The sequence below is a fragment of the Lithobates pipiens genome, unplaced genomic scaffold (genome assembly GCF_037356315.1).
Source record: "Lithobates pipiens isolate NorthernLeopardFrog02 unplaced genomic scaffold, aLitPip1_a1.2 Scaffold_25, whole genome shotgun sequence".
NCBI lineage: Eukaryota > Metazoa > Chordata > Amphibia > Anura > Ranidae > Lithobates > Lithobates pipiens.
In genome coordinates, this window is record NW_027507787.1 from 226,444,282 (window position 1) to 226,471,445 (window position 27,164).

At 46.4% G+C, this 27,164-nt stretch overlaps 1 long non-coding RNA gene across 1 annotated transcript in view; it reads right to left on the bottom strand.

The window, feature by feature from the left end:
• Positions 1 to 7,939: 7,939 nt before the first annotated feature.
• LOC143930930 (uncharacterized) overlaps positions 7,940 to 27,164 on the bottom strand; it is a 28,019-nt gene continuing 8,794 nt past the window's right edge. The window contains exons 3-4 of the long non-coding RNA XR_013262851.1: positions 17,355 to 17,407; positions 7,940 to 8,072 (exon numbers count right to left, since the gene is read on the bottom strand). This is a non-coding gene — a long non-coding RNA (uncharacterized LOC143930930). The remainder of the gene's footprint in view (positions 8,073 to 17,354; positions 17,408 to 27,164) is intronic.

Consider the following 27,164-nt stretch of genomic DNA (forward strand, 5'->3'; position numbering starts at 1 on the left):
TGTTCTAAAATTATTGGTGAACTGTCCAGGTGGTCCCCATATTTTAGAGTTGTATAGCCAAGATGGGCCTTATTCCCCCTAGACTTGGTTTAGGGACAATTGACCATTTTCATGTCTTATAATTTCTTCCTCCTTCTCATGCAAATACTCAAGATGATCAAGACACCCTACTTGCTCACGTGCAGATGTCATCCATTATTGATTGTAGTAGATAGTCACATTTATCTGGACATTTCTCAACTTATCCAAGAAGCTTCTTCAGTGCTAATGGGGGGCCAGGGTCATACCACAGCATTTAAACCACACAGGAATCTCATTAACCTCAAACACCATGGGAGGTGTCAATGCAATTGTTGATTTTCAAGGCCAGGGATGAGATTTATGTTCAGGTCATGTAGCGTTCAACCCAAACTTTGCATGTTCTGTGTTTGGGAAAATGGCAAACTATTGATTCTATTTGTCTTTGCACTCAAACCTAATTATTGTAATACATTACATAAAGTGTAAATTGTGGTCAGTTGGCATAATATGGCTAAAATGTAGGGGCTGTAAATGTGCCAGCCCCCTCTCTATAAAGTCAACTCTCCCATCAGCCTTCTAAATGTCAGTGTGTGTTGGAGTTGGATTCACCAATTGTTTTCACAGTAAATAGACTTGTCACTCATTTTTTGGGGCTTTGTGTTTCAGCAATAACTTATTTTTTTTTTTTGCTGAGGTGTTTATTTTTAACTTTATTTTTTTTCACATCCTATTTTTGTTCAAATTTCTGCTAAGAAAAAAATTTCCCAAATGCTCAAAGGGAGAAGCAAAGTTTCTTCACATGAAACTAGTAGGGCACCAGCAGGTTTTGCATTTTCATGGCAGAATGGTAGTTGAAGTCTGAGGTGGTGGAGTAGATAACCAAGCCTTCATTATCATCTTCTTCCCCCAGGCACACAGTAGTTCAGTGTCTTTGGCAGCTGTAAACTTCAAATGTGCCCTCTTCTTTCTTCTCTTTTACAACTTATCTTGCTGTTGCCTCAAAAACTGGCATTGAGAAGTCAACTGAATTATTGAAGCACACCATAAGTTACTTGCTTTAAAGATGATGCATAGGAATGTATCAGACGTTGAGAAAGAGAGCACCCTAAGCATAGAAGGAGGGGAAGACAGAGGTAGAAGCAATTGCCCTTGATTTATGCAGCTTCAGCTGACTTCCAAGTGGGCTTGAGCAATGAGCTGGGTGAGGATAATAAGGTGACTGTACCTGGGTGCCAGATTGCAGCTATTAAGGCACTGCTGTTGGCTGACACTAGCACTGGTGCAACTAGCAGTCAGGACACTGTTGCTGGTTTACCGTGGCTCTGGCGACACTGCACTGATCTGGCTAGGGATCAGGATACAATTAATGGCTGCACTGGTCTGGTGACACTGGCACTGGTGTGGATAGTAATCATAAATATTTTGCCGGCTGCACTGGCTCTGGCGACACTACATCTTGTGTGGCGATGATCAGGTACACTGCTTTTGCCCTACAATGTGTCTGGCTGCACTGGTATGGACACACTGGTGCTTGTGTGACAGGACAGTGATCAGGGACACTTATTAGCTTACCCTCATACCAGTTTCTATGATTTTTAATAATTATTGATTTCAAGTGTTACGAAATGTTGGAATTATCAAAGAACGGTTTGTGCCTGTTCTCCATATCTTATGGGCTTAATTAAGCACGCTTATAAGTATTGCAAAAAGATTGTTATATCTTTCACAAACATAAGCGTTGTTTCTCTTTTATATAACTATATATGGTAATATTACAAGATTGTAAGGTTTTCTGGTTCAGACAATAAAGTTAAGTCCAATGAGCTGCCAGCATGCGCCCAAAGACTTGTGACTTCTACTAATATAAAAAGCTAAGTTTCTCATCATTGGGTATGACTCCTGACTTGAATCTATACATTTAAGGGCCTCACCCATAAGTATCAATACCTATGAATAAAGCTTCTTCTTTTCTGCAGAGCGGGAGTCTTGATTGATCTAAGGTGAACAGGAGATTTGCCTGACATTGTGGGGGCTCGTCCGGGATCTGACCATTGGATGCCATTGTCCATGGACCTCCAGGTGATCGGTGATTAATTTGAAAATATTCACCAATAAAAAGACCTCCGGTCAGATTGACCTTAAACAGGGGCCAGTCGGAGACTGGATATTTGGTCTGATGTCCAGATCCATAACCCGTAGCTCTTGTCCTCCTGCTCAGAGTAAGGTAATCTTTCTTTTGGCTTACGATTGTAGGGAAAATAGTGTTATCGTGTGGTCTCTATATTGTGGTGATTTTTTTCCTATGTATGATAGCGCAAGTTGTTTTTCTTTAGCATTGAGAGAGTAAGAGTACCAGTGGCCCCAGTGGGATTCTGTAGAGGGAATCTCTGGGGTGCTGAAGACAGGGCCATCTGGACCTGGGCCAAGGTAACTAGAAATGGGTCCTCTGCTGAGGTAGAAAAAAAAATGAATGACAAGTTTTGTCACAAGGGAAGAGATATTGTGAGTCAGCACTGTATTGTTAGAATTGTCCGGACATCTAAGATGACTAATTTTACTTTTTTATGCTTTAACTAACTGTACTTTAGGGTGAAAGAGGTGAAGGTATACAGTGGTGTGAAAAAGTGTTTGCCCCCTTCCTCATTTCCTGTTCCTTTGCATGTTTGTCACATTTAAGTGTTTCGGAACATCAAACCAATTTAAACAATAGTCAAGGACAACACAAGTAAACACAAAATGCAATTTGTAAATGAAGGTGTTTATTATTAACCAGTTGCCGACCGCCGCACGCCGATGTACGTCGGCAGAATGGCACGGGCAGGCATAAGGGCTTACATGTACGTCCCTTGCCTCCCGCGGGTCGGGGGCCCTATCGGGCCCCCGCCCGGTGCCTGCGGCGGTCGGTTTTCGTCCGGGAGCGATCCGGGACGAGGGGGCGGCCATTCATTCATGGCCACCCCCTCGCGATCGCTCCCGACGAATAGAAATCCCCCGTGACATCACTTCCTCTCCTGTAATGTAAACACAGGAGAGGAAGTGATGTATTCTCTCCTCCGTGTCGGTATTTTCCGTTCCGACACGGAGGAGAGCGGATCGGTGAGTTGCACCAACACTCTACACACACAGTAGAACATGCCAGGCACACTCGCACCCCCCCTTTACCCCCCGATCACCCCCCCAATTACCCCTGCCCCCCAGTCACAGTGACACCAATGTCATTTTTTTTTTTTTTTTTTTTTTGCATTGGTGTCATTTGTGACTGTAATAACTGTTAGGGCAGTTAGAGTTAGCCCCCTTTAGTTCTAATGTACCCCCCTAACCCCCCCAATAAAGGTTTAACCCCGTGATCACCCCCCGTCGCCAGTGTCACTAAGGCTGGGTTCACATTGCAGCGGTTTATGAGAACGAATGTGATTCGCACCGCACTGCAGTGCAAATCACATCCGATCTCTGTGCGATTCGAGTTCAGCCATTCGCCGCACCCGCCGCACCCGCCACACCCGCCGCACCCGCCGCAAATTCGCACGGGACCCTTTTTTTGGCCCGCAGCAGAATCGGATCGCATGGGTGTTCACACCATGCGATCCGAGTTTGCAGATCGCACTGCGATATGCGAACTGATCTGGGGGTGTCAGTAACATTTCACTGACACTCCCAGCAGTTCGCATAGGGCAGTGTGAACTGCCGCCGGGAGGCATGCGATGCGGGAACCCGCCGCGGATTCGCGGCGTTTCCGCATCGCTCCAGTGTGAACCCAGCCTAATAAGCGATCATTTTTCTGATCGCCGTATTAGTGTCACAAGTGACGCTAGTTAGGCAGGTAGGTATTTAGGTTCGCCGCAGCTTTTTATAGCGCCAGGGGCCCCCATATACTACCGCATAAAGCCCCCTGATTGCCCCCTAGTTAACCCTTTCACCAGTGATCACCATATAACTGTTACAGGTGACGCTGGTTGGTTAGTTATTTTTTTATAGTTTCAGGGCACCCGCCATTTATTACCTAATAAAGGTTTAACCCCCTGATCACCCGGCGGGTGTCATTTGTGACTAATAACTGTTAGGGCAGTTAGGGTTAGCCCCCTTTAGTTCTAAGGTACCCCCCTAACCCCCCCAATAAAGGTTTAACCCCGTGATCACCCCCGTCGCCAGTGTCACTAAGGCTGGGTTCACATTGCAGCGGTTTATGAGAACGGATGTGATTCGCACCGCACTGCAGTGCAAATCACATCCGATCTCTGTGCGATTCGAGTTCAGCCATTCGCCGCACCCGCCACACCCGCCACACCCGCCGCAAATTCGCACGGGACCCTTTTTTTGGCCCGCAGCAGAATCGGATCGCATGGGTGTTCACACCATGCGATCCGAGTTTGCAGATCGCACTGCGATATGCGAACTGATCTGGGGGTGTCAGTAACATTTCACTGACACTCCCAGCAGTTCGCATAGGGCAGTGTGAACTGCCGCCGGGAGGCATGCGATGCGGGAACCCGCTGCGCATTCGTGGCGTTCCCGCATCGCTCCAGTGTGAACCCAGCCTAATAAGCGATCGTTTTTCTGATCGCTGTATTAGTGTCACAGGTGACGCTAGTTAGGCAGGTAGGTATTTAGGTTCGCTGCAGCTTTTTATAGCACCAGGGACCCCCATATACTACCGCATAAAGCCCCTCGATTGCCCCCTAGTTAACCCTTTCACCAGTGATCACCATATAACTGTTACAGGTGACGCTGGTTGGTTAGTTATTTTTTTATAGTTTCAGGGCACCCGCCATTTATTACCTAGTCTCACTAGTGTACCCCTAAATTTAGGGGTGTCTACTTTCCAAAATGGGGTCATTTGGGGGGGGGTTTGTGCCATCTTGGCATTTTATGGCCTTCAAAACTGTAACGCCCTTAGAAAGCCTGAAGGCGGTGCTTGGTTTTCGGGGCCCCGTACGCGGCTAGGCTCCCAAAAAGTCCCACATATGTGGTATCCCCGTACTCAGGAGAAGCAGCAGAATTTATTTTGGGGTGTCATTTCACATACGCCCATAGCATGTGTGAGCAATATATCATTTAGTGACAACTTTGTGTAAAAAAAAAAAACTTTTTTTTTGTCATTATTCAATCGCTTGAGGCAAAAAAATAAAATATTCAATGGGCTCAACATGCCTCTTATCAATTTCCTTAGGGGGTCTACTTTCCAAAATGGGGTCATTTGGGGGGGTTTTGTACTGCCCTGCCATTTTAGCACCTCAAGAAATGAGATAGGCAATCGTAAACTAAAAGCTGCGTAAATTCCAGAAAACGTACCTTAGTTTGTAGATGTGACAACTTTTGCGCAAACCAATAAATATACAATTATTGACTTTTTTTTTACCAAAGACATGTGGCTGAATACATTTTGGCCTAAATGTATGACTAAAATTGAGTTTATTGGATTTTTCTAATAACAAAAATTAGAAAATATCTTTTTTTTTCAAAATTTGCGGTCTTTTTACGTTTATATCGCAAAAAATAAAAATCGCAGAGGCAATCAAATACCATCAAAAGAAAGCTCTATTTGTGGGAAGAAAAGGACGCAAATTTTGTTTGGGTACAACATTGCATGACCGCGCAATTACCAGTTAAAGCAGCGCAGTGCCAAAGTGTAAAAAGACCTCTGGTCATTTACCAGCAAAATGGTCCGGTCTGAAAGTGGTTAAAGGTGAAAAAAAATCCAAACCATCATGGCCCTGTGTGAAAAAGTGATTGCCCCCCTTGTTAAAACATACTATAACTGTGGTTGTCCACACCTGAGTTCAATTTCTCTAGCCACACCCAGGCCTGATTATTGCCACACCTGTTCACAATCAAGGCATCACTTAAATAGGAGCTGCTTGACACAATAAGGTCCACCAGAAGATCCTTAAAAGCTACACATCATGCCGAGCAATTGAGAAAGAAAGTAATTGAGATCTATCAGTCTGGAAAGGGTTATAAAGCCATTTCCAAAGCTTTGGGAATCCAGCGAACCACAGTGAGAGCCATTATCCACAAATGGCGAAGACATGGAACAGTGGTGAACCTTCCCAGGAGTGGCCGGCCGCCCAAAATTACCCCAAGAGCGCGGCGACGACTCATCCAAGAGGTCACAAAAGACCCCACAACAACGTCCAAGGAACTGCAGGCCTCACTTGCCTCAGTTAAGGTCAGCGTTCATGCCTCCACCATCAGGAAAAGACTGGGCAAAAATGGCCTGCATGGCAGAGTTCCAAGGAGAAAACCACTGCTGAGCAAAAAGAACATCAAAGCTCGTCTCAATTTCTCCACAACACATCTTGATGATCCCCAAGACTTTTGGGACAACATTCTGTGGACCGATGAGACAAAAGTGGAACTCTTTGGAAGGTGTGTGTCCAAGTATATCTGGCGTAGAAGGAACACTGCATTTCATAAAAAGAACATTATACCAACAGTAAAATATGGTGGTGGTAGTGTGATGGTCTGGGGCTGTTTTGCTGCTTCAGGACCTGGAAGACTTGCCGTGATAAAAGGAACTATGAATTCTGCTGTCTACCAAGAGATCCTGAAGGAGAATGTCCGACCATCTGTTCGTGTATTCAAGCTGAAACGAACTTGGGTTCTGCAGCAGGACAATGATCCTAAACACACCAGCAAGTCCACCACCGAATGGCTGAAGAAAAACAAAATGAAGACTTTGGAGTGGCCTAGTCAAAGTCCTGACCTGAATCCTATTGAGATGTTGTGGTATGACCTTAAAAAGGCCGTTCATGCTCGAAAACCCTCTAATGTAACTGAATTAGGACAATTCTGCAAAGATGAGTGGGCCAAAATTACTCCAGGACGCTGTAAAAGCCTCATTGCACGTTATCGCAAACACTTGGTTGCAGTTGTTGCTGCTAAGGGTGGCCCAACCAGTTATTAGGTTTAGGGGGCAATCACTTTTTCACACAGGGCCATGATGGTTTGGATTTTTTTTCACCTTTAATAATAAACACCTTCATTTACAAATTGCATTTTGTGTTTACTTGTGTTGTCCTTGACTATTGTTTAAATTGGTTTGATGTTCCGAAACACTTAATTGTGACAAACATACAAAGGAACAGGAAATGAGGAAGGGGGCAAACACTTTTTCACACCACTGTACATGTTTTTTTTTAATATTTATTGTTTGGGGAGTTTAGACTTACCAGTCTTGTATTTTAAACTCAAAACTGAAGCAAAAAAAAAAAAAACAGACATGGGAAACATCTGTAAAGGAGGATGTGCCTGCCTCTGCTGCTGCTGCTGCGTCCCTGCAACTCCCTTAGTACAGTATTTAACAGTTGCTGGGTCCTTTTTACGCACAAACTTTTTCGGTCCAGATTTGAGCACTCATGGGTTTACTTCCTCTTTAAGTTACGCTACGTTAATGGGAATATGTACCAAATTCCCACTTTGAATGGCAATTGCACAGTCATGTAACACTGTACCAAGATAAAAATGTTATCACACAAAGAACGTTTTAGTCATATTTAATCACCGCAGGGTTTTATTTTTTGCTGAATGAAAAAAAAAAAGGACTGAAACATTTTTTTTTTTTGGCTGTGATTATAAAATTTTGCAAATAATCTTTCTTCATAAATTTAGGCCAAAATGTATTCTGCTACATTTCCTTTGTGAATATAACCCAAATCAGTGTATATTTATTCTGTAGTCCACAATCCATTGTATATACAGTATCTGAAAATGCACAGATAGGCTGAACATTAGTGGAAGAGTGCATCCCTTACCTGTTGAGGATTGGGGGCAACATGTACAGTCCAGGAGAACCCTCCAACCACAGCTGAGATTACAAAAAATAATAAACGTTTTCTCCCCAAACTATAATGTAGTTCCTGTACAAGGTAAATACCATTGCCTTACTTTGATATTGACAGGTGCAATTAAGACAATTCACAACCTTTAAAAATTTTATTGAACTTTCCAGTATTATTTTATTTTCTATACAGGTTACGTAATTAGTGGAACCTGGACAGCAATACAGCATTTTGATGAATGAGCAGATGACCAAATCTTCAGAGCTTCTTGTCCTGCAGGCAAATAAGAGAAAAGGCAATCAGTTATACATCCTAGATGCATTGTTATCCCAGAGTCAAACAATATTGTTTGCCAATATGTATAATGCTATTGCTCGGCCCAGAACCCACCTCCAACCAACTTGAACCCCTCATTTTTGAGTCAGCAGCGAGGGAACGCAATGCATAGCATCCAACTGTCCCTAATTTTGAGGGACCATCCCCGGTTTGTAACAAATTCCCTCTTTGCTCCTCATTTTGGTCTAATCTATAGAGTTGTATATAAAATGCACCATTTATCCTTAAAAAGTTTAGGCCTCGTTCACACCAGTGGCGACTGGTGCTCAATTATTTTTGTGGGGGGGGGGCAAACAAACCTGACCCTCTCAATAACCCCAAACAACCCACCCACCCCCACTCAATTGCCTCTTTGTTGCTCGTCAGCCCCACACTTCTCCCATCCAGATCGCGGCTTTGGCAGCTTCCCCCCTGCACCTCCTCCCGAGTCCCAACAATCACTTCTTATAGGCCAGTGATGGCGAACCTTGGCACCCCAGATGTTTTGGAACTACATTTCCCATGATGCTCAACTACACTGAAGAGGGGATGAGCATCATGGGAAATGTAGTTCCAAAACATCTGGGGTGCCAAGGTTCGCCATCACTGTTCTAGGCCAATCAGGTCTTAGGACTCCCGGGCCAATTGGGTCTCAGGACTAGGGATAAGCTTCGTGTTCGAGTCGAACGTACGTTCAAATCGAACATTGCCTGTTCGGCGAATTCCGAACGTTTGGGCCGTTCGCGTCAAAATTCGAGTGGCGCGTGCGGACCACAATGCACTGCGGTGGCGCAGTGCATTGCTGGCTCATGATTGGCCAAGCATGCACTGTGACCCCGCATGCTTGGCCAATCGTAGCGCCAGCAGCGAGGAGAGCCATGATTGGCCACAGGCATCCTGCCTGTGGCCAATCATAGCTCAGGCTGTGTAGTGCACGCCCCACACTATATAAGGCCGCCTTTGAGGCGGCCTCGTGTAGTGTGTTAGCATCTGAAGCAGTGGGTGTTCTGTGTACCTTCAACACAGTACACACCGATCGTTTTTGGCTGATTTCCTATCTTGCTGCTGTGTAGTGGTTGTTGTCTATGCCCTGACCGCAGTATACACCACTATATTCACCTCACCTATATAGCTAGTGATCTAGCTTTAACCACTTAACAACTGCCCATTGCCGCTTAACGGCTTCAGGGCGGTTGTTTAACTCTGAGAGGCCGTTAATTAACGGCCTCCCAGAATTCTGCTCTCGCGCGCCCCCTGGGGCGCGCACTCGAGAGCATCCGTGACCGCTCGTCGCGGCCGTTTACCACGTGATTGCTCCGTCAAATGACGGAGTGATCACTTGTAAACAAACCGGCGTCATGTTATGACGCCGGTTCCTCCCTCCCCTCTCTGTACCGATCGGTACAGCGGAGGGGAAAGAGATCGGTGTCAGCAGCGATGTGGGCTGCATCTGCAGTGCCCACATCGCTGCTCACCGAATTTAACCCCTCAATTCCCTGCCAATACTCTGCAATACCAGTGCATACTCTGCAGTACCCTGCCATTACTCTGCAGTACCCTGCCATTACTCTGCAGTACCCCGCCATTACTCTGCAGTACCCCGCCATTACTCTGCAGTGCAGTACCCTGCCATTACTCTGCAGTACCCTGCCATTACTCTGCAGTACCCCCCATTACTCTGCAGTACCCCCCAATACTCTGCAGTACCCCCCAATACTCTGCAGTATCCCCCAATACTCTGCAGTATCCCCCAATACTCTGCAGTACCCGCCATTACTCTGCAGTACCCCGCCATTACTCTGCAGTGCAGTACCCTGCCAATACTCTGCAGTACCCCCCAATACTCTGCAGTATCCCCCAATACTCTGCAGTACCCTGCCATTACTCTGCAGTACCCCGCCATTACTCTGCAGTACTCCGCCATTACTCTGCAGTGCAGTACCCTGCCATTACTCTGGAGTACCCTGCCATTACTCTGCAGTACCCCCCATTACTCTGCAGTAACCCCCATTACTCTGCAGTACCCTGCCATTACTCTGGAGTACCCCCCCAATACTCTGCAGTACCCTGCTATTACTCTGTAGTACCCCGCCAATACTCTGCAATACCCTGCCATAAATTGCCATACCCAGCCATACTCGGAGATACCCAGCCATACTCGGTGATACCCTAAAATACCCAGCCATAGACGCCCCCCACCCCTCACCGCCCTCCGGTGCTTCTGCCAACTCGCCAGTACGATCAAAGCCAGAATCTTTTTTTTATTTTTTATTTCAGGCTTCCCAGCCTAGAGGTGAGATGTGGGGTCATATTGACCCCCAGATTTCACTGTAAAGAGGACCTGTCACCCCATATTCCTATTACAAGGGATGTTTACATTCCTTGTAATAGGAATAAAAGTGATCAAAAATATATTTTTTGGGGAAAAAAATGTCAAACTAAAATAAATAAAGTAAAATGAACAATAAAAAAAAAAATGTTTTAAAGCGCCCATGTCCCCATGTGCTCGCATGCAGAAGCGAACGCATGTGTAAGCCCCGCCCACATATGAAAACGGTGTTCAAACCACACATGTGAGGTATCGCAGAGAACGTTAGAGCGAGAGCAATAATTCTAGTCCTAGACCTCCTCTGCAACTCAAAACATGTAACCAGTAAAAAAAAATTTAAGCGTCACCTATGGGGATTTTTTAAGTAGCGACGTTTGGCGCCATTCCACGGGCATGTGCAATTTTGAAGAGTGACATGTTTGATATCTATTTACTCAGCATAATTTCATCTTTCACTTTATGCAAACATTTGGCTAACTTTACTGTTTTTTTTTGTTTGTTTTTTAAGCACAAAACTGTTTTTTCCCCCCAAAAAACGCGTTTGAAAAATTGCTGTGCAAATACCGTGTGAGATAAAAATTTGCAACGACCACCATTGTATTCTCCAGGGTCTTTTGGTATGCATATGCTGTGTGTGTGAAATAACCTGATAATATGACAATTTTGTGAAAAAAAAAAAAAAGGAAATAGGCCGTCAGTACTTCAGGTGTGATCAATTTTCAGATATTGGCACCATAGCTTGTGGACTCTATAACTTTCACAAAGACCAAATAATATCCACCAATTTGTACTTATTTTTACCAAAGATATGTAGTAGTATGAATTTTGGCCAAAATTTATGAAGAAAAAATTACTAATCTGCTAAATTTTATAACAGAAACGAAGAAAAATTCATTTTTTCGCAGAATTTTCGGTCTTTTTTCTTTTATAGCACAAAAAATAAAAAACTGAGAGGTGATTAAATACCACCAAAAGAAAGCTCTATTTGTGTGAAAAAAAGGACAAACATTTCCTATAGGTCAAGTGTTGCATGACTGAGTAATTGTCATTCAAAATGTGAGGGCACCGAAAGCTGAAAATTGGTCTGGTTATTAAGGGTGTTTAAGTGCCCAGTGGTCAAGTGGTTAATAATAGAGCTTGCAGTCAGTAGTGTTAGGAGATAGTGCGTGCTGTCTGCGTGCTCTGTACCCAGTACATACCTCTATAATATAGGGCAGGCCCCTACTTTCAAACATCCAACTTACAAACATCTCCTACTTGCAAACGCAAGGAGACAGCAGCAAGTGAGATGAAAAAAGATGGACGACAAAACAAATTATACAGGGGTGATAACCCTTCCCTATGTTTTCCAAAAAGCTTAAAGATAGTTTGTTTGACTGGAGCTACACTTTAAAAATGTACCAGTTGAAAATTACAAACAGATTCAACTTAACACAACAAACCTACACAGTCCCTGTCTTGTTTGCACCGCCTGTATACTGCTGTTCTGAGTATATAGGGCCTGGGGGCCACACGCATTTCCTTTTTTTAATATGGGTACGGGGTTCCCCTTAATATGCGTACAAGACCCAAATAGGCTGGTAATGGGCAGGGAGGGCTACCCATGCCATTTTTCTCAATGATTTTCAACCATATTGCAGGAACCAGATATAACATTAAAACCGCAAGCAGTTTTAAATTGTGTTATTTCCGTTTAATGTCATTTTGTGCAGGGACTGTTCTAAACACGGGAAACACGTGGCACTTCACAGGCATACTACAGACACCCCCCAGGCACCATATTTAAAGGAATATTTCACCTTTTTTTTCACTTTAATCGTCATTAAAATCAGTGCTCCCGCCAAAACGGCAGTTTTTAAAACTTTTTTTTGCAGTGACCCATGTCCCCTGAGGCAGGAGGCAGGTCGCCAAACCCTTTTTAGGACACTATCTTGCATATTAGCCGTTAAAATTAGCACTTTCCATTTCGAACGTTCGAGTCCCATAGACTTCAATGGGGTTCTAACGTTCGTTTCGAACGCAGGGGTCGTTCGCAAGTTCTGGTGCGAACCGAACCGGGGGGTGTTCGGCTCATCCCTACTCAGGACCCTCTTCTTGATTGGCCGGGAGGAGAAGCAGGAAGACCTTAGCGAATATTAATTTGCCAATGTCACACAAGAGGATGGGCACTGCGCCCCGAGCCCACCCTTTTTTAAGCCAATTAGGGCCTCGGGCTCCAATCATGCGCTTCAAGGAAAAAAAAAAAAGAAATCTATGCATTTGGTGCAATCTATGGAGATTAGGGGCTGGGTGCATGGATTGGGGGGGGTGCCCCTTATGAGTGGCTGCCACTGGTCCACGCCGTTGTGCAGAGACCGCAGTTTTTCTACACAGGTTCCACAAGGGCTCAAAGAGCAAAACAATGATTCTCTATGTGCCCTGTTCTGACCACACCATGGATTTTCTGCACAAGAATCTGCAATGTGTATGCAGTTTTCTCCATGGGGGGGGGGGGGGGGGGGGGACAAAAACCTGACACGACATCAAAATTGATGTGACTAGGGCACATAAGTGACGTGGATGAAAACTCATGTCAATGTGCATAGAAACTGGAGGCCTCTGTGAGTGTAATCTGCGTGGTTCTCCCTTCAGTATTCATGCATGTATGGTGTGAACGAGTCCTCACGGTGCTGAAACTTTCGTCCAAATTCTAAATTGCTGCATTTGTAAATTTCAAAAGCCAGTATAAAAGAAAACAGTGGTTGCCTTGGTGGGTTTAATAGACATGTGCAAAAAGGAAAAAAATTGTTTAGTTTAGTTTTAATTCGTTAATTCATTAATTTCGTTTAGTTATATTTGTTAACTTCCTTAAATTCATTTTCGGATTTCGTTTAGTTTTCTACCGAATTCGAAAAATCGGCCACATTCAAAAATATTTCAACCAAATTCGAAAATATTTCTACCGGATTCGAAATGATTTCAACATAATTCGAAATGATTTCAACCGCATTCCAAATGGTTTCAACATGATTCGACATTATTTCAACCGCATTCGAAAATATTTTGTGACCCAAATTTAGGGCCATGTATCTCGGGGTCACTTGGTGCTAGAAACTCCATTTTGGATATGTTGTAGTGCTAGTAGTATTGTGTTTGCATACCAAATTTGGGGTTTCTAGCTATAAGTGACCCAGAGATATGTGACCCCAAAATCGGGTCGCAAAATGTCATTCTCTGCTGCTTGACATTTTGTGACCCGAATTTGGGGCCACGTATCTCGGAAACACTTGGTGCTAGAAACTCCAAATTTGGTATGCAAACACAATAGAACTAGCACTACAACATATACAAATGGAGTTTCTAGCACCAAGTGACCCCGAGATACGTGGCCCAAATTCGGGTCACAAAATATTTTCGAATGCGGTTGAAATAATGTCGAATCATGTTGAAATCATTTCGAATGCGGTTGAAATAATGTCGAATCATGTTGAAATCATTTCGAATCCGGTATTGATTCGAATTTCGGCCGAATTCGGTTGAATTTGTTAGCATTGTAATTCGGTAATTTGGATGCATCCAAATGTCTGAATAATGAAAATTCCTCTGAATTTCGAATCGGAACGAAACTAAACGCACATGTCTAGGGTTTAACTAATCATTTTTTGTTGTACAATTCTCCATTAAAGATGCTGTATACTTCAGACATGAAATCTTAACAAAACACATCCCTCTGTAGTGTGTAATTGTTTCCATTACAGAAAACTGAGTGCCATTTCTATCTGCTGCCTCCTTCCTCTGTCATCTGCATGAGTCACTTCTGCCAAAAATTCCTGATACAAAAAAAAAAAAAGTAACAGGGGAGGGACCTCCAGTAGATTGACAGTCTCAGCTCTGTTCCTGTGAGCTGTGTGGAGGCGGGCATGTCTCTTCCCTCCAATCAGCTCTCAGAGCTCTCCTCACTGAACTCTGCAGAGTGTAACTTCAGCTCTCCACCCCCTTTTTCCTGAACCCCCAGTCAAGCTTTATAAATTTAGCACTTTGAACACAGAGAAGAGATAGCAGCAGATAAACAGGTATAACTTATATAGGAGGATTTGTTTCATCTCTGTTTATCACCTGAGGCCAGTCACTTCACTGGGTATATGTAAGGGTTTACAACCATTTTAAGGTTACGTGTCCTATGCCTACATACATTTACTAATAGGTGTTGCGTGTTCCCATCTCAAAAATTTGGGAGGTATGGGATGCAAAAGGACCCCCCCCTTTACGGGGATAGGATGATATCCCCAACACCTTCCCTGATGGAATTCCTTTTCCCCTGGTAAGGGACCACTCTCAGGGCAGTCTTACTGAGAGGGCACCCCTGGGCCCCATCAGAGCCAGACAAATAGCCCAACCCCAGTGCCCCACTGCTAGTGCTGAGCAGGCACAGACAGTCCAGCGGCAGGTGGCATCTTTGTTTCCTGAGCGACTGTCATTGCCGAATGTTGGCGGCTCCGCCTCCACCTGCTGCCCAGTGCCGCAAGCTAAGGCAGGAGGGGGGGGCGCCGAAGCTCAAGTGCTGTGGAGCCCCCTCCAGTTTGCTCTTCCTGCCAGCAGGTCCTCTCATTGCCAGGTAAAAAAAAAATAGCACAAAGGAGGATCATGGGACATGTAGTCCTGAGGGCTGGCAAGCCCCAAAAATCCTAAGAGAGAAACTGCAGCCCCTAGCATGCCCAGCTGAAGGGAAGGGAGAGAGAGAGAGAGAGAGAGAGGCCATGGGTGGCAAGTGACATGCTAAATCCGGTGGCAGCGGACCGGTAGAAAGTCACACGCTGCATCTGGTGGCAGGAGATGGGTAGCAAGTGACATGTTGCATCTAGCCACAGGAGACAGGTGGCGAGTAACATGCTGAATCTTGTGGCAGAGGACAGTAGAAAGTGACACGCTGCAAAGTCCTCAAAAAGGATGTATTGGAAATGGAGCGAGTACAAAGAAGGGCAACAAAGCTAATATTGGACTGGACTGGAGGATATTAGGAAAGGTTGCGAGCACTGAACTTATTCTCTCTGGAGAAGAGATGCTTGAGAGGGTATATGATTTCAATAAACAAATACTGTACTGGTGATCCCAATAGGGATACAACTTTTTCGCGGAAGGGAGTCTAACAAGACTCCTGGCCACTCGTGACTCGTAAGAAGAAAATAGGTTTAACCTTAAACTACGTAGAGGGTTCTTTACTGTAAGAACGGCAAGGATGTGGAATTCCCTTCCACAGGTGGTGGTCTCATCAGGGAGCATTGATCGTTTCAGGAAACTATCCCTGAATGACCACAACATACAGGGATATACAATGTAATACCTACATATAGGTATATACACACATAGGTTGGACTTGTGTCTTTTTTCAAGCCCACCTACTATGTAACTATGCAAGTAGACAATATTGTACTTTAAATCTTGAGAGTAGGTGCGTAAATTGGGGCAGGCTTGTAGGGGCCCTACAGCATTACTTTGCCCAGGGGCCCATGATGCTCCCAAGATGGCCCTGACCACTCTTTCCCCCCCTCCTCTCCCCCAACACAGTGATAATGCTGCTTTTTTATTACAACTCTTTTCACAGCTGACACCAGACAGAGTGGGGGAGATTTACTAAAATGGTAGAGTGCAAAATCTTTTTTTTTTTTTTCAAATTGAACAAGCTGACCATACATAATACAATTTTCTTGTTCAATTTCCTTTAGATTTACATTAATCTATGTAGTGCAAGGTCCTGCCTAATTGCATCCAAATTAAAAAGTGTTTAGGTTTGAAGAAAGAAGGAGATGAAAGACGAAGAAAGACGACGAAAGAAAGACTAAAGATGAAAGACTAAAGAAGGAAGAAAGGAAGGAAGAAAGGAAGAAGGAAGGAGAAGAAGAAGGAGGAAGAAGAAGAACCTCCGCTAGCAAAAGAGTGGGAAAAGAGCAGAAGATAGCGGAAGAGCCCGGCGAGAAGAACCAGAAAGCGAGGAGAAGTCGGAAGAAGCCCCCCGCCCGCAGACCCCCCGACAGCCTATGGCCAGAGTTGTCAGGAAGAGGCCCTTGTCCTCATCAATATGGGAACAAGGTGCTTTGGGTGGGGGTGCCTCCTTCCCCAAAGCACCCACCCCCCATGTTGAGGGCATGCGACCTGGTACGGTTCGGGGGGGTGCTCGCTCGCCTCCACCCCCTTTCCTCTGAGAGGCCGGGCTGCGTGCTCGGATAAGGGTCTGGTATGGACTTTGGGGGGTTACCCTTAAAACCCATACCAGCCGACAGGGCTCGCAAGGTGTCAATCTCACTGATGAAAGCGGCGACATTGACTTTCTTCTCTAGTCCCGTCGTACCTGAAGTCACGTTCAAAATGAACGGACTTTACTCCGGGTGTGGGCAAGTCTGTTCATTTGGAAAGTCTGGCTGACTAACACACAGACGAGCGGATCGTCCACTAGAAAGCCAAGTCAGCTGGACTTTTGGGAAGAAAGTCCGCTGGAGCCCACACACGGTCGAATTGTCCAGCAGACTCTGGTCCGCCGTACTAAGTCCACCGGATAGTCCGATAGTGTGTACGCGGCATAAGGAGAGAGGAAAAGAGGAAAGGCCTGTAATGTTGATTGATAGACTTCTAGAGGGAAAAACAAAAGGAAGCAAGAGGACATCAGGAAGGGGGTGGAGGGTGGACAGTCAGGACTCATTGTCACTTGAAAGACATTGGTCTCTATATGCCTGGGAAACAGATAAAACTGTATGCATTATATTTTTCGTTATACTACATCAAATGAAAAATTAGTGCACCGCCCCGCAGTGTTAATTGGCCTCCTGGTTCTTTTTTTTTTTTTTTTTTTTTAGATGATAGAAACATCTTAGAAACATTGCATTGCAAACATGTTAGAAAACATTGCATATACATAGAATTATGCAAAGCAGCCTTACTTTGCTTAGCCTGAAAGTGCATGGGTGGTTCAATTCAGCAGAGCCATTTTCATCTGTTTAAAAAATAAAAAGACAAATAAGATGTAATACAATCAGAAAAAAAAAACACCCTCACCAATAAACAGTGCCAAATCTATGTGTAAATCAGAATAGGGACATCAAGAAAATATTTTATTCATTCTTTTTGCAATTTTTTAAAATTATTGGAGTCCTGTTGGGGTGGGGGGGGGGAGTGCTTTGGTGAAATATCAAGGATCTAATCACTTGAGACAGGGAGAGGGACTGAGGACAGATTCCCCAGTCCCTTTCTCCCTTTCTCCTCCATGGGAAATGCTCTGTGCGGAGTGCAATCATTTTCTATGCTTCAGTTAAGAATGAACACAGGAGCGATCAGTACACATCACTTACTGTGTTAATTCAGAAAAGGAACGGGCCAGTAAATTAAATATTTACTGGCCCCTTCCCCTGCTCTCCATCCTAAAACATCCCCCGCACCAGCCGGTGGGAGAGAAGAGGAGTGAAGCTGGCAGCATTGCAGGGGGGGGGAGATAGGGGATACCAGGAAGAAGGGGGGAATCGAATGCACCATTGATTAGGGTGGGCCCAGGCACACCCAACACACCCTGTGCTGACACCTATGTCCATTGACTTTATTAAAATGAGAAGCCATTGTCATAGGTTAGGGCAGGCTTGGATCCTATGCCAAGTTATTATTGTCTGTGTCTCTTCCTGCCCCAGAGACATCCAGGGTGATGCAGACTTCCAGGTTTTTCCCTCTCTGCTAAACATTCTCTATGGGAATTTTGTACCTTTATCCTACATGGAGTCTTTTACCATGTTAGCCAATAGGGGGTATCACATATGTAGCACTGACCCCCAAAGGAGCGGCTGATTTAATTGGCCTTCTTGACCTCATGTGTGTCTAAGGGTTTCCTCAGGTAGATGGCCCAAGAACTGTAGAGACTGACACCAAATCCACTTAGAGGGATTTTTATTTGCAAAATAGCCAATGATCATCCAGGCCAGCGGTGCCCAATTGGACTGCCCACCCAATGACACCTATGGAGGAACTTGAGTTCCCCCTGTCCTCTCAAAGCGCAGTGCTCTGCGCCCCGAGACCACGCTTTTTTTAAGCCAATTAGAGTCTCAGGCTCTAATCATGTGCTAAATAAAAAACAAAAAAACAAAAACAAACACATTGAAATCCATGCATCCGTAGCCCTGTATGTAGATTAGGGGCTGGATGCATGGATTAGGGGGGTGGTGCCCCTTATGGACAGGCCGCCACAGACTAGGTTACAGTTTAGATGGAACTTCCACGTTCATACATATCAAAGCCTTCCCTTCCCACTGGGTATCCAATGATTCAGCCCCTCCTACAGACATCACAGGCCAACGTTTTGGGACCTTGCGGGATCCATTTTTCAAGGCAGTAATAAGGGAAGGAGGGATACTGCAAGGCCCATAAACGTCAGCCTGTAATGCCTGTTACCTTATGTGAATAAAGGACAAGATTATCACTATACCAAGGTGTGGTCATGAAGATCCCTATTTTACAATGATTGTATGGTGGTGCCATCCACCAAGTCACTGCAACACCCTACACAAACTACACATAAACAAAGCTGTAAAGACTGATGGATACAACTTCCCTATTAAAGAGAACCTGTGAAAGTTTATATCCGATTCATGATATGAGTTGAGAGAGTTGAATCTTAAAAAAGTGTGGTCCTTTACCCTACAGGGTCCCCGACGCACTTTACAAACACATACACAAATACACATACTAGGGCCAATTTTGTAGACAGGATCTGATTAACCTACCAGCATGTCTTTGGAGTGTGGGAGGAAACCCATGCAGGCACAGGGAGAACATGCAAACTCCAGGCAGATGGTGTCGTGGTCGGGATTTGAACCAACAACCCTATTGCTGCTAGGTTGGGCGTGCTACCCACTACACCACTGTGCTGAAATAAAAGTTTAAATGAAAAAAAAATAAAAAAAAATAATGTTTCCACTCCAAATCAATTGGGACCCCCCCAATAAAAAAATAATCAATAAAAATAAGATTGAGCGGGGGGCGTGGCTTGGCCGCTGACCGGAATGGCCGCATAAGTGCTGAGCTCCTCTCATCCACTCAGCTACCCACAGCATCCAGCGCCATCCGTCACCGCGATTCCTTCCACGGAGCTCCAGGGATCACCCCGCACCTCCGGGGACATGACCCGAGGCAGATCCACCGTTCACGGGGCGAAGAAGCTCACAGACTTCTACATGAAGCCGGCCGGCGCGCAGGCCCAAGATGGCGCCGTTCGGGACGAAGGCCTCACTCCTCAGCAGAAACCAGCGGCCTCGGCAGCACCTGCACCCACAGAGGATCATCTATCTGACATGGAGGACTCTGGAGAGCGGCAGCGTTCGCCCTCCATATCACCGGCTGACAGAGGTAAGAGAGCAGCAATCTCCCCAGCACACTCTCCCTCTAAGCCTCCATTAATGAAGAAGCAATATGGCGCTGGCACCTGTAGTCCCACAGCAGCGCTGACTGACACTAGCTCCTCACTGGCCGCTTACAGTACATCAGATAGCCCTGCATCTGAACATACACTGAAAGCCATGCTTCTTTCACTACAAGCTGACATGCAGAAGGAGCTCAGATCCTCCATTAACCATTTGATGGACAGAATGGAAGACATGGAAGAGCGCATAGATCATATAGAGCACCATCTCTCTGCTGCTACTAGCTCTCACAACACTGTAGTTGACATTCAGGATGAACATACTTCTGCGATTCACCAACTGCGTCTTAAAGTCGCAGACCTCGAAGACCGCTCAAGGCGGAATAATATCAAGATCAGGGGAGTCCCAGAGACTGTGTCACCCCCCGATATTGTCCCCTACTTGCACCAGCTGTTTCACAAGCTTATTCCGGCTCTTACACCGCAGGAACTCCTTATTGACAGAGCACACAGAATCCATAAGCCGCAGCACCTCCCAGATAGGGATGAGCTTCGTGTTCGAGTCGAACACATGTTCGACTCGAACATCGGTCGTTCGTGCGTTCGCCGAATTCCGAACGTTTGGGCCGTTCGCGGCAAAATTCGTGTGGCCCACAATGCATTGCGATGGCGCAATGCATTGCTGTCTCACGATTGGCCAAGCATGCACTGTGACCCCGCATGCTTGGCCAATCGCAGCGCCAGTAGCGGGAAGAGCAATGGTTGGCCACAGGCATCCTGCCTGTGGCCAATCATAGCTCAGACAGTGTAGTGCACGCCCCACACTATATAAAGCTGCCTTTCAGGCGGCCTCGTGTAGTGTTTGTTAGCATCTGAAGCAGTGGGTGTTCTGTGTACCTTCAACACAGTTACACACCAATCGTTTTTGGCTGATTTACTATTTTGCTCTTGTGTAGTGGTTACTGTCTGTGCCCTGACCGCAGTATACACCACTATATTCACCTCACCTATATAGCTAGTGATCTAGCTTTAATAATAGAGCTTGCAGTCAGTAGTGTTAGTGCGTGCTGTCTGCGTGCTCTGTACCCAGTACATACCACTATATACACCTACATAGCTGTTCTCTATTTGAGCCCGATTGTCATTTGCTGGAGTTATTGGAAGTTGTGTGTGCCTCCAGCACAGCACAGTATACAGCTGTATATACCCCTTTAACTCTGCTGTTTTCTTGTTATTGTCTGCGTGCCCTGACCGCAGTATACACCGTGATATTCACCTCACCTATATAGCTAGTGGTCCATCTTTAACAATAGAGCTTGCAGTCAGCAGTGTCACTCAGGAGATAGTGCGTGCTGTGTGCCTGCTCTGTACCCAGTACATACCGCTATTATCCACCTACATAGCTGTTCTCTATTTGGGCCCGATTGACATCTGCTGGAGTTATTGGAAGTTGTGTGTGCTTCCAGCACAGCACAGTATACATCTGTATATACCCCTTTAACTCTGCTGTTTTCTGGTTATTGTCTGCGTGCCCTGACCGCAGTATACACCGTGATATTCACCTCACCTATATAGCTAGTGATCTAGCTTTAATAATAGAGCTTGCAGTCAGCAGTGTCACTCAGGAGATAGTGCGTGCTGTGTGCCTGCTCTGTACCCAGTACATACCGCTATTATCCACCTACATAGCTGTTCTCTATTTGGGCCCGATTGACATCTGCTGGAGTTATTGGAAGTTGTGTGTGCTTCCAGCACAGCACAGTATACATCTGTATATACCCCTTTAACTCTGCTGTTCTATAAAAAAGGCATCTGCAGGAGTTAGTGGGTGTTGTGTGCCTCCAGCACAATATAAACTACCCAACTACTGTTTTACCCAACTCCCTTCAGGCCATTACCATGTCTGGAAGGCCAGCAAGGAGAGGCAGACAGGCGCGAGCCGATAAAAGAGGGCAAGCAGGCTCTGTGTCTAGAGACAACAGTGCTGGTCGGGGACGCGGTGCATTGTCATCAGCACGTGGCCATGGGACATGCTTGTCCTTCTTTTCTGCAGCTGGACATGTTGAACCGCAACATGCCAACGACTTGGTAGAGTGGATGACCAAGCCCTCTTCATCCTCCTCATCCTCTCTCACCCAGTCTCAGGGTAGTAGAAAAGCAGCTGCCAACACATCGTCGTCCCTCCTCTCAATGTCATCATCAGTGACTCCTTCCCTAGACCCACCACGTCCTCCTGAGGAGTCTCCTGAACTCTTTGAGCACAGTGTTGGGTACATGCTCCAGGAGGATGCCCAGTGTTTGGTGGGCTCTGATGATGACACTCAGCTAGAGGAAGGCAGTAGCGTGAGCACAGAGAGAGGGGATGCTCAAGAAGGACAGCAATCTGGCAGTAATGTTCCACAAGCTGCAGCATACTGCCAGGTTTGCTACAGCGATGAAGAGGGAGGGGATGATGAGGGCACTGACTCCACGTGGGTGCCTGGAAGGAGGGAGGAGGAGGAGGAGGAGGAGGAGGAGGAGGAGGCACATGTCCAACGAGGCAGGATGCCCTCCGGGGGCCAGCTTAGGGGCAGCACACCGACTGAATCACACCGCAGAGCTCCGCCTGCGCAGAGCGCTTCCTCTGCGCGTTATTCTAAAAGTTCTTTGGTGTGGGCCTTTTTTGAGACGAGTGCATCAGATCGCACCGCTGCTATTTGCAACATATGTCTCAAGCGTATCTCACGTGGCCAAAACATCAGCCGCTTGGGCACCACATGCTTGACCAGACATATGTTGACCTGCCATGCAGCTCGTTGGCAAGCATACCTCAAAGACCCACACCAAAGAACAAAGCGGACCTCTCCTTGCTCCTCATCAGCTGGCATCTCCAACCCCACTAGACCTTCAGTCCTCTCTGAAACCTGCTCTGAGAGGAATGAAGGTGTAGAATTAGGTGTGTCACAGCCAAGTGCTTCCGGGAACTCTGCTAGTGGTACATCCACGTCCGATTATAGCAGACAAATGTCCCTGCCCCAGCTGCTGGACCGGCGGAAGAAATTTACTCCCAGCCATCCACATGCCCAGCGGTTGAATGCTAGCTTGGCTAAATTGCTAGCACTTCAACTGCTGCCTTTTCAGTTGGTAGATTCGGCCCCCTTCCGTGAGTTTGTACAATGTGCGGTTCCTCAGTGGCAGGTCCCCAAACGCCACTTTTTCTCACGGAAGGCAATTCCGGCTCTCTACCGGCATGTGGAAGGCAATGTCCTTGCCTCGCTGGACAGGGCGGTCAGCGGTAAGGTGCATATTACCGCTGACTCATGGTCCAGCAGGCATGGACAGGGACGTTACCTGTCTTTCACGGCCCATTGGGTCACTCTTCTGGCTGCTGGGAAGGATGCAGGACAAGGTGCAGTAGTATTGGAGGTTGTTCCGCCACCACGCCTCCAAAATGCTACTATTGGTTGTGACACACCTCTCTCCTCCACCCCCTCCTCTTCTTCTTCCTCCACGGCCTCTTCCAGTGCTCTGTCCTCAGAACCAGCGGTGCTCCGTAGGCGTTGCAGGGGCTACGCAAGTACGCAGGCAAAACGATGCCATGCCGTACTTGCGCTGGTTTGTTTGGGGGACAGGAGCCACACTGGGGCGGATGTTTTGTCAGCTCTGCAGGGGCAGGCCGAGAGGTGGTTGACGCCACGCCAGCTTAAGCCAGGAATGGTGGTTTGCGACAATGGCACCAACCTCCTCTCCGCCCTCCGACAGGGACAACTGACCCATGTGCCCTGTGTAGCTCACGTCCTTAACCTGGTGGTGCAGCGGTTCTTGGGCAGGTACCCCGGCTTACAGGATGTCCTGAAACAGGCCAGGAGAGTCTGTGTGCATTTCCGCCGATCATTTAATGCCTGTGCTCGGCTGGCTGAGCTCCAAAAGGAGTTGAACCTGCCCAAGAACCGCCTTATATGTGACATGCCCACCAGATGGAACTCAACATTGGCCATGCTGCAGCGGCTGCACACGCAGCAGAGGGCCATCAATGAGTACCTGTGCGACTACGGCACCAGGACAGGGTCAGGAGAGCTTGGTTTTTTCTCACCACGCCAGTGGGGCATGATCAGGGATGCATGCACTGTCCTGTCACCGTTTGAGGAGGCCACAAGGATGGTGAGCAGTGACAGTGCATGCATCAGTGACACTATACCTCTTGTCCACCTCTTGGAGCATACGCTGCGTGGAATAATGGACAGGGCACTTGAGGCAGAACAGAGGCAGGAAGAGGAGGACTTCCTTGCCTCTCAAGGCCCCCTTTATCCAGACAGTGTTCCTGCTGTGCCACCCATCACACAGGAAGAGGGTGAGGAAGAGGAGGAGGAGGATGATTGTGTCAGCATGGAGGTGGAGGCTGGCACTCAGCATCAGCAGCAGCAGTCTTATAGGGATGATTTACAGTCCCAAGAAACACGTGGACTTGTACGTGGCTGGGAGGAGGTAGCTGCGGATCATGTTGTCCTTAGTGACCCAGAGGACTCCGGACCGAATGCCTCAGCTAACCTACGCTGCATGGCCTCCCTGATCCTGCAAAGCCTGCGGAAGGATCCTCGTATTCTTCGGATCAAGGAGAGGGACCATTACTGGCTGGCCACTCTCCTTGATCCACGGTACAAGGGTAAGGTTGCCGACCTTATCTTGCCATCGCAGAGGGAGCAGAGGATGAGACATCTCCGGGAGGCCTTGCAGAAAGCTCTGTGCAACGCGTTCCCAGAGACTGGGAGGTCACAAACTCCTGGTCCTGGACAACGTGTTGCTGAGGCATCAGTCAGAAGGAGCGGTGGAGAAGGTGGCCGTCTGACTGATGCGTTCAGACAATTTTTTAGTCCGCAGCCCCAAGGTATGATTGGTTCCAGCACCCATCGCCAGCGTCTAATTTACATGGTGCAGGAATACCTAGGGGCAAGGTCAGACTTGGACACCTTTCCCACTGAAAATCCTCTGGCTTACTGGGTCTTGAGGATGGATCACTGGCCAGAGCTTGCACAGTATGCAATTGAGCTACTGGCCTGTCCTGCATCCAGCGTTCTTTCGGAACGCACCTTCAGTGCTGCTGGTGGCTTCGTTACCGATCACAGGGTGCGCCTGTCCACCGAATCAGTTGATCGACTGACCTTCATCAAGATGAATCAGTCTTGGATCACCCACAGCTACCAAGCACCTGAAGCTGATGTAACCGAATAATTTTTTTTGAAATACCACATCCCTTCAAGACTGCCTATGCTGATGCTGAGTGACTGTCCTGTTATGTTGATTGTCTATCCTCTTCCTCCTCCGCTGATATGTTGGAAGAACATTTTTGGTTCTGGGTGATGCCAGCAGCCCAATTTTTCTGCCCCTGTTTAACAGGGGCGTTTAAGTACAATTTTTGATGCAATGCTTTGCAGCAGGGCTAATTCCTGCAAAAAAACTAGAGTATATGGCAGAGGTTGCAGTGTGATGGCACCAGTGCCTAAGGCCCAATTTTTCTGCCCCTGTTTAACAGGGGCGTTTAAGTACAATTTTTGATGCAATGCTTTGCAGCAGGGCTAATTCCTGCAAAAAAACTAGAGTGTATGGCAGAGGTTGCAGTGTGATGGCACCAGTGCCTAAAGCCCAATTTTTCTGCCCCTGTTTAACAGGGGCATTTAAGTACAATTTTTGATGCAATGCTTTGCAGCAGGGCAAATTCCTGCAAAAAAACTAGAGTATATGGCAGAGGTTGCAGTGTGATGGCACCAGTGCCTAAGGCCCAATTTTTCTGCCCCTGTTTAACAGGGGCGTTTAAGTACAATTTTTGATGCAATGCTTTGCAGCAGGGCTAATTCCTGCAAAAAAACTAGAGTGTATGGCAGAGGTTGCAGTGTGATGGCACCAGTGCCTAAGGCCCAATTTTTCTGCCCCTGTTTAACAGGGGCGTTTAAGTACAATTTTTGATGCAATGCTTTGCAGCAGGGCTAATTCCTGCAAAAAAACTAGAGTGTATGGCAGAGGTTGCAGTGTGATGGCACCAGTGCCTAAGGCCCAATTTTTCTGCCCCTGTTTAACAGGGGCATTTAAGTACAATTTTTGATGCAATGCTTTGCAGCAGGGCAAATTCCTGCAAAAAAACTAGAGTATATGGCAGAGGTTGCAGTGTGATGGCACCAGTGCCTAAGGCCCAATTTTTCTGCCCCTGTTTAACAGGGACATGTAATTACAATTCTTGATATAATATTTCACAGGAGGGCCCCTTCCTGTGCCCACCCAGAGTAACTGTGAGGACTTATAGTGTTGTGGCACCAGCACCACAACCACCAAAGGTCAATTTTTCTACCACTGTTCAACAATGGCATGTAATTACAATTCTTGATATAATCGTTCACAGCAGGGCGCTCCAGCGGCCACCAAGAGTCACTTTGAGGGCTTACAATGTTGTTGCAAAACCAACACCTTGTTCCGCCATTTCTGCAGAGCATATAGGGCAGGCCCCTACTTTCAAACATCCAATTTACAAACATCTCCTACTTGCAAACGGAAGGAGACAACAGCAAGTGAGATGAAAAAAGATGGACGACAAAACAAATTATACAGGGGTGATAACCCTTCCCTATGTTTTCCAAAAAGCTTAAAGATATTTTTTTTGACTGGAGCTACACTTTAAAAATGTACCGGTTGAAAATGACAAACAGATTCAACTTAACACAACAAACCTACACAGTCCCTGTCTTGTTTGCACCGCCTGTATACTGCTGTTCTGAGTATATAGGGCCTGGGGGCCACACGCATTTCCTTTTTTTAATATGGGTACGGGGTTCCCCTTAATATGCGTACAAGACCCAAATAGGCTGGTAATGGGCAGGGAGGGCTACCCATGCCATTTTTCTGAATGATTTTCAACCATATTGCAGGAACCAGATATAACATTAAAACCGCAAGCAGTTTTAAATGGTGTTATTTCCGTTTAATGTCATTTTGTGCAGGGACTGTTCTAAACACGGGAAACACGTGGCACTTCACAGGCATACTATAGACACCCCCCAGGCACCATATTTAAAGGAATATTTCACTTTTTTTTTTTCACTTTAATCGTCATTAAAATCAGTGCTCCCGCCAAAACGGTAGTTTTTAAAACTTTTTCTTGCAGTGACCCATGTCCCCTGAGGCAGGAGGCAGGTCGCCAAACCCTTTTTAGCACACTATCTTGCATATTAGCCGTTAAAATTAGCACTTTCCAATTCGAACGTTCGAGTCCCATAGACTTCAATGGGGTTCTAACGTTCGTGCCGAACGCGGGGGTCGTTCGCAAGTTCTGGTGCGAACCGAACCGGGGGGTGTTCGGCTCATCCCTACTCCCAGACACAATACC